Below are 12,461 nucleotides of genomic sequence, written 5' to 3'. Positions count from 1 at the left end.
TAGGAACATGCATCGCATAACGCATGCACGGGATTTTGGTTGTCGAGTAAAATTGACTTCCAATTTCCTGCCATCAAGTTTTTGGCATCGTTGCCGGGGACTTGGCAGCTAAATTTTCGTTAAGTTTTGTGTCTCTACGAGCAAACTTTTTATCTTTGGTGTATTGCAGCTTGTGCGACTAGGTGGCAAACAATATTGAAGTGTAGGCGATGTGCCGAAAGCCAATGTTGACCCCAAGGTAAAAGGGCAATCAGTCGCAAAAGAGCTGAAGGAAATTCTAAGATCATGGTAGCCAACATGCGCCCAATAATTGCTAGAAGTTCCAATGGTCAGGGCAACTTAACCCAAGCAGTTGAGAGCCATCTTCTGCATGGAAGACTCCTTGCAGTCAACACTCTTATTTTTCTAGGGATGTCTTCCACTCTATCTTTACTTTGCTTTCTTAGTACAGGTTATTTGTTTTATCTTCATTGTTATTTTGGATATATGGCTGCTTCCTTTGTTGTGGTACGTTTGCTCTTGTAGGTGCAATAATAAGTCTCCTCAGTTCGTAGTTCAATGGAAGAATTCTTTTAACCCTTCAACGCAATGCTTCAATCACGTGGATTCCAATGCATGAGCGCATATGTTGTTCCGCCTAAGGTTTTTTTCTTGTTATTTTGTATGCCTTATCCTTGTGAAATTCTTTTTTCCCGATTGCGTTGTTTTGCGATGTTTCTATGATGGTACGTATAGTTCACCACATTTTCTAACTAATCAACGCAAGGTATTTTAAAAGTCTTAAGTTTTATTTTGTGCAAATCTTTTTTCAAACATTTATTATCGCATACTTGTAATTTTGTTTTTAGCTTTGCGGTGAGAATGCTGCAAACCTCTAAGTTTGGGGTGGCAGTGATCTCGGAGAATTGCATTCATTATATTGTGATCATTCGAAAAAAAAAAAAATTGAAGTGAGATTTTGAGAATAATAACTCCACTTTCAATGCAATGGGGAAACCCATGTTGACAAGAGTTAAGTTGTGAAAGGCACTTTCTCGAAGTTGGATGTCTGCATGACACACGTGAGGGCAAGCCAAAACGAAGGTAAAATACCAAGATCAGCGCATTAGTGTAACTCCTCTGTCCGGTGCAAGCAAAAAAAATGAGACAAGAGTTGAGTTGAATATAGAACGCAACTGAAGTTGGATACCTGCATGATACACGGGGGGTAAGCCAAAACGAAGGGCGTAACCAAATTCAACGTTGTATTTGAATAAGTCATCGCAAAGTTTTGAGGTATTTTTGAATGAAAACATTCTCAAAAGCTAAACACAAAATTGCGATGAATGAATAAAAGTTTTTGGGCAAAGGCTTGTGATGACTTGAAATTGATCGTATGCTATGCATGCATGATGACGTGCTACAAGCTCATGTTGCCATAAACATGTAACGCTAAATGTAATCTTATGCTATGTTATTGATCATGCACATTTTATGTGATACTACTTCTAGACATATGCGTTGTTAAATATATGCTTGTAGTATGTTATAGAGTAATGCGTTGTCACAAATTTCTTTGCGCTGAAACCAAGTATAATTCCAACGCAAGTTTCTCAGAGTAATCCGAGGTTGAACACAAGGATTGTTTTTGTTAATCTGTTACTTTTGTGATACATGCAACCGGTTTTTACAATTAATAAGAATTGGGTTTGTACATGAATTTAAAGTTGCAGTAAAATAAAGTTGCGTTAATAAACTAAATTGCGATAAAGATAAACCTAAGCTAATGTGATACAAGATACATGATATACATAATACTGAGTTCGAGACTGACTGTGAAGTTTATACAAAGGATCGAGGTATGCGATGGCAAGTTTTTATGGATGAATCAGAAGGAGAAAGAATAATTAGTACAAACTTTGCAAGTTTGTCAATTGCATTAAAGATGTAACTAAGGTTCTGCTTTCCCTTCGCATACACCTCTCGGTGATCGGCTGCATTCCCATATCTCTATGGTGAAACAGGGATGAACGTGGTGAACGCAAGGTTGCTTCCATCTCTGGACGTACTTCTCGCTTTAGTTAACGCATTCTTCCAACCCTCTCTCGATAGACGGAATAGCATCTTCACTTCTGCTCTCACAGGTGAAGATTTCGTCTAGCATGCCTTGAATAAATTTAATTATTTCCTTAACCCAATTAATTTACTTGCCTAATTCTTGCTAATTACCCATCGGATTAAGAAAACGTCGTGGAAAAAATGAATTATGGATGAACGGAAATAGACAGAGAAGTGATAATAGAAATGATCATAACATTCAATACTAAGATTAAGAGTCTAATACATGGTGTGAATGATAGACTAAGGAGATGAATACAAGTGATGATAAAGAGATAAAAACAAATACAGAAGAGTGTCAACGTCTTGACACAGATCTGGACGGTGGTTTTGCTTGCCGGCGTGTGGAATGGATAAACAGAAGAGCTTCCCTCTCAGGCACTTCGTACAGAGCTTTGTACAAAGCTTTGACGACGGGGATCGGAAGGATTCTTTGCCCAGAGACTCACCACTCGGCCTTGTCTCTTAATTCTTCCTAAATCTACTCTGATTAATCACTCAACCAGTCTCTTTCTTTGATCAGTATATACACTTTTTCTCTCTATTCAATCATCCGCCTTCAATGAAAATGCAGAAGCTATTTATAGGCGAACTTCGACTCTTTGCATTGTGGTCCCCACTTTATTGTTAAGGCAGTTCCTGAAATGGTGGAGTTACACAATCAATCCCGTCAGTAATGCACAACAGTCAGTTGTACACTTGTCAGAATCCTCTACAATTGTGTTGCTCTTTACATCTTCGATCGTTTGCCAACATGCGATGTTGTTTTTTATTACGGTATGCGGTTGAAGTTGCGTTGATCGCAAAGCTCTTGATCGATTGTTGCATGCACCGTCATTGTGTTAATCGCCCCTTCATTATTGATTGATGGGCGCAATGCAATGTAGATGCCTTGTTCATTTTATCTTTGAGCCATGAACGCATGCGGTGACTTGATTTCCTGCAAAACAGAATTGAAACATTCTTTTCTACCATCGCAATGGTGTCAGTGGGTGTATTGACTACAATTTATAATTCTTGTATTTCTTATCCAATTTCTATACAATCGATGCAACTTTCCTTTCTTTTTGGCCGCAATATCTAAATAAAAAAATATAAATAACTTGTATTTCTACAAGTTATCACACCCCCAAATTTAGATATATATGCTTGTCCTCAAGCATATATTCTACTAAGGCAATCTTGCTCAATTCTTTTCCTAAATTTTGCATCGATTGGTTTCTCCGAATGCTTCACCTAGGTAACATTACTTAATAGCGCAATTTCTTTCTATCCTTGATAATTCCTAATAAAGCCATACTTTATTCTTCTATACCATAAATTTCTACTAAAAAATGCCTTTCTAGTTTTAAAAAGAATGTTACCTCTTCTTGTCAAAAGAACTTGATGCGTCTGGATGCGGTGGTCAAACTTTGCGTCATTTATTAGAGACTGTTGATCATGGTTACACCCTTCGTTTTGGCTTGTTCCCATGGGTGTCATGTGAACATCTAACTACGGTTGTGTGCCAATCTCAACTTTAACTCTTGAATTTCAGAGGAGTTGTCTCTTGTTTCTTTTTTTTTTTTTTTTTCTTTTTCCCATTTTTCTCTTTTCATATTGCGTCGTTCTTGGAAACCCACCTTTGTTTTGGCTTGCTCCCACGGGTGTCATGCGAACATCCAACTACGAGCAGACTTCTTTCACAACTTAACTCTTATCAGGTTGGGATTGTTTTTGGAGTTTCTCTTGTGCTGACATTGGAGTTTATATGATTTTTTTTTTTTTTGACAATGAACACATTTTTCTTAATGACCACATTACTTGATCGTATCTGCTTAGACCTTCTCTACCCCCAAATTTAGAGATGCGTAAGGTCCCCATTGCGTTGCTTAGACATAATAGACAAACACTTAGACTAAATTTTGAAATGGAGGTTTGAGCAGAATTTTGTAAGATAAAAGATAAAATAGTGTTATAGCCACAAATTAACTAAGTGTTAGTCAGAAAACACAAAGTATGGGAAATGTTACTAAGTGTATGCATTTAACTCATCATGGCAGCGCAATGAGTAACGCAAAGTAAATGATATAGAACATCGCAAAATTGACAAAGGATGACACGAAGAGGCTATTGCGTACTTGAAAGAATTGTTACTTAGTTGTATAAAAAATTAACTAAGTATACAAGGAATTACAATTAACGCAATACAAAAAATATTTTCATGTACAAAGAATCAAAGAATTAGCTTCTATACAAAGAAAACAATGAATGAAGTAAAAATAAAAGAATGACCGCAATAAAAAATTGTAAAGTTATTGAGGAGAAGGAGGTTTCGGTGGAGGATTCTGATGAGGTATGCGAGGGGCTTCTTCGAAATTCAGATGCCGTTGCAAATGCGGAGGCACCATGGGACCATGAAGATAGGCTGTCCAGAAATTGAAATATTCATGGTTGCGCTCTGCTACTTGCCTTTGGTTCAGGTGGATCGTATAGATGTTCCGTTGAATATTGATCATCACCTGCCTTGTCATAGCAGCATTGCGTTGCAAGTCTTCGACTCGCTCGTTTACCTCATTTATTCTCTGGCATAAAAAGTCTTGTTGTTGGGAGAGAAGGGATCGCATATCTGCTAGTTCAGCAGCTAAGGAGGCAATGATGGGTTGTGCCTGTGATGTTTTGCCATCATCATTTTGGGGTTGGGCAGAAGTGCCTTCACCCAAATCGCATGAGTCATCAACATGTGGCAGAGGAAGGGAAAGTTACGGTGACGATGAGGGTGAGGATGGAGCTACTGGATATGCAGTTGGAGAATCAGGGGCAAGGAGAAAGTTAGTGAAATGTTCGGTAAATGAGGGAGAAGGTTCTGTAGGAAGGTTTGGAGGGCGAATTATCAAAGGCAAAGGGTCCAAGGTCCCTTGATCTTGCGTTGATGCTTCTTGGACTTTTTCCTTTCCTTTGTCATCTCTGCGCTATTTCTTTGGCTTTGGCTGCTGCGGCGCATTTAAATCGATCATGGTCCTTTTAGGTGGAAGTTCGAGGCAATGTGGGAAATCTTTGAGAAGTATTCTCAAAATCTTGACGTTGATGAGACCATGTACTTCCGACATTGGTTCCTTATCACCGAATGAGAGACAGAGGCTTGAGACTGTCCAAGGAAAGAAATATTGGCCTCTTATATGCCCCACAAAACCTCAAATTTGTCTTACGATCAACTAACCCACGTCTATTGGAATGTCACGTGCGATGCAGTATGCGGCCATGACTCTATCCCTCGAAATTTTTTTGTTATGGGAAGTCGGGATGAGTCACCATTTCACCAAATATACCCAAAGTCGCGCCTCTGGAAGTAATGTCTTCGATGCCAGAGTTCTGATGCCTTTTAAGGAAACCGACCATTGAGTGCCACGTTGCATTAATGTCTTCAGTGCATCTTCCATCTGCTTTTCTGTAGGATCATCAATGATTTTATTACTCGGCACATTCGGGATGTCCTTCATCTGATATAATTCATTAATGTCCTTTGCGCTGAAAGGCACCACTCCCCCTTTCATGGTCACCGCATCTTTGGTGCCATGGAGCCGTCCATTGTAAAAGTCACGCACTACCTTTGGAATGATGATGGATGGGCAATGACAAAATGTTCCCCATCCATGCTCCAATACAATGCTTGTGATCAGGTCTGGTAGTGGTGTTGGCACATGGAATAAACCCATCTCCATCATCATATCGTCATTTTCTTTCTTCCTTGATGGTCATCCCTTAGCCAACGCAGACTCACTGCTTTCTACAACTGCTTCGCCTTTCTCTTTGGTCAACGCAAGGTGGGATTTCTGCTTTTGTTTCCTTTCCCTTGCCTTACGTTGTTCTTCCTTCTCCCACTCTGCAATTTCTTTTCCCTTCTTCTCTATTATGCACTGAACATTTGCTTGGCGCTTCTTCTCCTTTTCTTCCTTTTTCTTCCTTTTTTTCTTCTTCCTCTTCTCTTATTTCTTTCTCAAATTCTCTTTCGAACTGATTTGAGGATAGCAAAATGCATTGTTCTTCCTCGAGCCTTTTCCTTTCTATTTCTGTTGATATCTCATTGTTGCAGCGCATCTTCTCATCATGTAATTTTCTTCTTCTACTACCTTCTGCGATGATTTGTTGTGCCCGCAACATTTTCTCTTGCTTTTCTTCCTCCGTTTTTCTTCTCCTCTCCTTCTCTTCTAATGCTTCTTGCAAAATTTATGGGTCAATTATTGATCCTTGCGGCGCATTCTCCTTGCGACGTCGCGTCAAGGGGGTGATGTCTGCATCTTCTCCATCATCAGTCGTAACCAATGTTACTTGCGTTGTTTCCTCCTCGGGTTGTGCTGATTCTCTAAATTTCGTTGACTCTCCCTTATCACCCCTTACGAAGGTGGATTCTCCATCTAATTTTGGGATCTCAGCCCTCTTTCTCCTCTCTTCCTCATTCTTCAGGCGCATCTTCTCTCGCCTGCGTTCCATCTTCTCATCCATCCTTCTTTCCTTTTTCTTGATTGGATGGGCTTCCTCATCTCCTTTATCCCTCTTCTCTTTGATCTTCTTCTTCTTTTCTTCTCTTCAGCCACTTTAAGCTGCTTCTTCGCCGCTGCTTCTTCCAAAGCGACCCTGATGGGTGCCTCATAGGATTCTACATTAGCAGTTTCCATAGGATCCAAGATTTCCAGAGCGCTTATCCTTGATGCTTCCTCTATCTCCTCCTCCGAAGGTAGTGGCTGGTTCACAACCCCAGCTTCAAGCAGTCCTTCTTCTTTCTCCATGTTGCTAAGTATACTCCCAAACACCTCCTTATCGTCCCTTCTCTTCTTTTCACTTTTAGACGACAATGTTGGGAGTGGGGTGCTTTCTAAGCTCTGCCCCCTTTTAAGCTAGAGTGGTATGGCTGCTGCAGGCTTTCGCTGAGGTTTTCTAGCGATTTGAGGGATGGTTTATGGCTAGACGACGAGACGGCGGCTTGCCGCCTCTCGAGCATTGATTTTGGCTGACGAGAGTGATGAGGGTAAAGAAGATGGATGGGAAGACTGGTCGACCATGGATGAACTGAGCAAGAAAGCTGGGAAATACTTAGGATTTTAGGAAGAGAGTAAGTTTAGTATGCAAAGGCGGTTTAGGGTTTTATGATTGCAAAGAGATTCAAGTAAACAACCTAAGACGAAGGAGACAGAATTTATAGGTTGGGCCTTGCTGAGCCCAACGCGAATTCTGTGGTGCAGGCCTCGAGGTACTCAAAAAGCCTGCCACCGCGCGCCTCACATTTATGAATTTTTAGAGACGTATGTCCTTTCAACTACGAATTCATCATGTCTTCGGAAGCCTAAGCGATTGGACTTCTCAATTTGCAAAAATAATTTTTTTCTTTAGTGATTTATTCGGATGGGCGCAAGGTTAAGAATTAATGCAATGCATCCATCAATGCAAATGTATCTTTGCAGAGGACGGGCAACAATGCACGTATCCTCGCAACACACCCCTTAACTCAACACATTTCTGGAGGACGGGCGCACGGTATTTCTACTGGCACAACACTACCTCAATATAGTGCATTTTCGGTATGGACGGGCAAAGAATACATACGAGTGCAACACACCCCTCAGTGCAATGCATTTGAGTTGGATGAATGCAAAGTGTATTTTGTTGGTACAAGATGCACCCATCATCGCAATGCATATCAGATGTGTTTTATTTTGTTTTATTTTTCATCAACGCAAGTCACAAGGACTTTGCGGTATTAAATTTCTATTAACCAATCATTCACCAATTTAAGAATAACGCATTTAATACACAAAAGTAAGGAAATTAAAGAGAATATGGAAATAAATGCAAGAGAATTAAATGACTCATAATTTCATAAAGCATAAAAACAAATTGAATGAAGCAATAAATGATAAAGTTCATGAAGCAATAAAGACAATAATTAGAAAGCATGGAAACATAGGATTGAGATATGGACCAGAAGATAATTTTCCATGATGAACACAATCCACACCTCCGTAGGCGATCCAACTTGCCTGCCCAATGTCTTCAAGGACATTGCTCCTTCCCGTGAGATCCCGGGGCTTCAAGATTGCTTGGCAACGTTCTAGGTCTTCTATTACGTAGTTCGGATGCTAGCTGCCCTACTTGAATCTCCATGTTTCTGATTGAAGACGCCTACGCCTGCATCACCGCGTCGTTTTTATCCATATATTGCTTGAGTAAGGCCTCCAATTAATTTCCCGAGGTGTTAGAGGAGGATGGTTGGTGTTGCAGTTGTCTCTGTTGACCCTGATTCTGATTGTGGTGAAAGGTGGAGAGTTTCCTCGATTCTCAGAGTTGCTATTTTAATGGTTACTTGGCCCACCTTGCTTATGATTTCCTCCCCAACCGAAGTTAGGCTCATTCCCTCAACCAGGATTATACGTCTTGCTGTACAGATTGTTCTGGATAGCGCATACTTGTTGTGGGTTCGATGGGCACATTTCCACCGCATGGCCCCCTCCACAATCAACTAATTACGGCCACTTATGCCGGCATATTAGGTTGCGCTGACCCTTGGGAGATGACACCATGATTAAGCGCCATCGACTGGAGGATAGAGGTTACCGCAACCATTTATGCGGTCAAAGCTGTCATTATCTCAACAGGCACAATGGCAGTATCATTTCTTCTTCTTTCGGAGCCTCTTCCTCCGTACCCGTCATCAACCCATTCATCCATATTCTGCAAGATGCAGTCAAGGATGAACTTGGCTTCAGTGTATGTTTTATCCATAAAACCTCCTGTCGTGGAGGCATCAACAATAGCTTGCGTTGATCTGTTCAGGCCATTATAGAATGTTTCCATCAGAACGCAATCGGGTATCCCAATATGCAAAAAATTCTTCACCAATCTTCTGAATCGCACCCAGACGGTGCTTAAGGTCTCGTTATCCATCTGCTTAAAGTTTAACACGTCCTTTCGTCGTCTTGCATTGACTGCTGGAGGGAAAAACTTCTTCATAAACCGTTCAACCAACTGGTCCTAGGAAGTTATTCATTTGGCTCTAGTGAATGAGCCCACCTCTTAGCCTCATCCATCAAGGTGTAAGGGAAAAGGTATAATCTGATACCTTCTGGGGTAACGCCAGGTATGGAGAAATTACCACACATCTCGACAAAACTAGTCAAATGGGCATGTGGGTCCTCACCTTGCAGACCACCAAACTGCCTCGCATTCTGAATCATTTGGAGCATGACCGATTTAATCTCGAATCTTGTGTTCTCCTCAACTATCGATCTTGAAATTCCAGGAAAAAAATCATACAGATTAGGTGTCGTGTAGTTCTTCATTGGGATGTTGCGGTCAGCAGCAAGGAAAATGGGTTCTTGCGCTGGCCGGCCCACCCCTTGATTCATTTTGGGTGCCACATTATCATTGTTATTTTCTGCTATTTTGGCTCTCTTCTGCCTTGCTCGGTTCTGGCATGCCCTTGCGTGAAATGTACACTTGATCTCTGGGTCGGCTTCGAATTCTAGTTCAGTTTCAGTACTCATAAACCGTCAGACTGCTCTTCACAACAAACGGTCATTACAAAGAGAACTGTGCTGCAAAATATCACAAACGTACTCAACACTAACCGTTACCAATCCTCGGCAATGGCGACATAAACTTGATGACTTAAAATTGATGGTATGTTGTGCATGCATGATGATGTGCTACAAGCTCATGTTGCCATAAACTTGTAATGCTAAATGTAATCTTATGCTATGTTATTGATCATGATCATTTTATATGATAATACTTCTAGATATATGCATTGTTAACTATGTGCTTGTAGTATGCTATGGAGTAATGCGTTGTCACAAGTTTCCTTGTGCTGAAACAAAGTATAATTCCAACGCAAGTTTCTCAGAGTAATCCGAGGTCGAACACAGGGATTGTTTTCGTTAATGGTTTACTTTTGTGATACATGCGACCGGTTTTTAAAATTAATAAGAATTGGGTTGGTACATAAATTTAAAGTTACGGTAAAATAAAGTTGCGTTAATAAACTAAATTGCGATAAAGATAAACCTAAGCTAATGTGATACAAGATACAAGATACATGATATACATAATACTAAGTTCGAGACTGACTGTGAATTTTATACAAAGGATCGAGGTATGCGATGGCAAGTCTTTATGGATGAATCAGAAGGAGAAAAAATAATTAGTACAAACATCGCAAGTTTGTTAATTGTGTGAAAGATGTAACTAAGGTTCCGCTTTCCCTTCGCGTACACCTCTCGGTGATCGGCCGCGTTCCCATATCTCTATGGTGAAATAGGGATGAACGTGGTGAATGCAAGGTTGCTTCCATCTCTGGACGTACTTCTCGCTTTAGTTAACGCATTCTTCCAACCCTCTCTTGATAGGCGGAATAGCATCTTCATATCTGCTCTCACAGGTGAAGATGCCATCTAGCATGCCTTGACTAAACATAATTATTTCCTTAACCCAATCAATTTACTTTCTTAATTCTTGCTAATTACCCATGGGATTAAGAAAACGTCATAGAGAAAATGAATTATGGATGAACGGAAATAGACAGAGAAATGATAATGGAAATGATCATAACATTCAATACTAAGATTAAGCGTCTGATACACGGTGTGAATGATAGACTAAGGAGATGAATACAAGTGATGATAAAGAGATAGAAACAAATACAGAAGAGTGTCAACGTCTTGACACATATCTGGACGGTGGTTTTGCTTGCCGACGTGTGGAATGGATGAACAGAAGAGCTTCCCTCTCAGGCTTGCTTGTCTGGTAGAGGTGACCTTCGTACAGAGCTTCGACGGTGGGGATCGAAAGGATTGTTTGCCCAGAGACTCAACTCTCGGCCTTGTCTCTTAATTCTTCCCGGATCTACTCTAATTAGTCGCTCAACCAGTCTCTCTCTTTAATCACTATATACACTTTTTCTCTGTATTCAAGCATCCCCCTTCAATGAAATTGCATAAGCTATTTATAGGCGAAGCTTCGACTCTTTGCATTGTGATCCCCGCTTTATTGTTAAGGCAGATCCTGAAATGGTGGAGTGAATATTCCTTCTGTTACGCAGTCAATCCCATTAGTAATGCACAACGGTCAGCTGTACACGCGTCAGAATCCTCCGCTATTGCGTTTCTCTTTACATCTTCGATCGTTTGCCCACATGCGGTGTTGTTTTTTTTATTACCGCATGCGGTTGAAGTTGCGTTGATCGCAAAGCTCTTGATCGATTGTCGCATGTACCGTCATTGTGTTGATCGTCTCTTCATTATTGATTGACGAGCGCAATGTAGATGCATTGTTCATTTTATCTTTAAGCCATGAACGCATGCGGTGACTTGATTTCCTACAAAACAGACTTGAAACATTCTTTTCTACCATCGCAATGGTGTCAGTGGGTGTGTTGACGACAATTTATAATTCTCGCATTTCTTAGCCAATTTCTATACAATCGACGCAACCTTCATTTCTTTTGGCAGCAATATCTAAATAAAATAGTATAAATAACTTGTATTTCTACAAGTTATCAGCTTGCCGGATCTAAACTTAGACAAGATATTTTTGAAGAAGCAGCCAAAGTGGAGGAGAGTATTGCGGTGATGGTCAAAGGTGTGTGTAAATTATATTCTTGGAAGCTGGTCATCGCAAAGGAAAGCATGAAGGTGAGTTAGAATTTCTTGACTATAACACATGCTTGAGGACAAACAGAAATGCATGCCATCTTAGTCCTTTTACTTAGAATTATGAAGGTTGTTAGGCAAAATATGCGGCAATCATGTTAGGAATTCACGACAAAAAGAGTTTGCATCGATCAACATGATGAATCTCAGCTAACCCATTACTTTGCATTAATTATGCATTCAATATTCTATTTTTGTAGCCAATGTAGGAAATGAATGCAAATGCAGAAACCAGACCACCGTATAGAAGACCGCATGCGGAGAAATCTCCATCACAAGGAAAATGCATTAGATCAACGCATGGGTGTTGCGGTGATCAGCCGCATGCGTCCATTGCATGGAGATTACGCTCGTTAGGCGATTGCAGTCATCATGTAGAGTTGCGGTATTAAGCAAATGAGGCCATTAAATGATTACGGCTACGCGACAACGCAAACTAATGAGATCAACACAAGGTAGGTGGAATGAATGCATCAATGCATCTACCTCGAAAAAATCCAAAAGATGATATTGACATTTCACCTACCACGCCGTTGGTGGCAGAGGTTCAGAAAGGACTAACGTGCCGAACGTCAGACTCAGAGCAGTCAAATTAATGCTATCGGTGATCCAAGCTCTATAAATAGAAGTCGATGAGTAGAAATTCAAGCAAGGTTTTCGTCTAAGGTTCGCCTAGGGCAGATC

Source organism: Benincasa hispida, chromosome 3, assembly GCF_027475165.1.
Source record: "Benincasa hispida cultivar pf3 chromosome 3, pf3_genome.v1.1, whole genome shotgun sequence".
NCBI lineage: Eukaryota > Viridiplantae > Streptophyta > Magnoliopsida > Cucurbitales > Cucurbitaceae > Benincasa > Benincasa hispida.
This window is presented reverse-complemented; position numbering follows the sequence as displayed.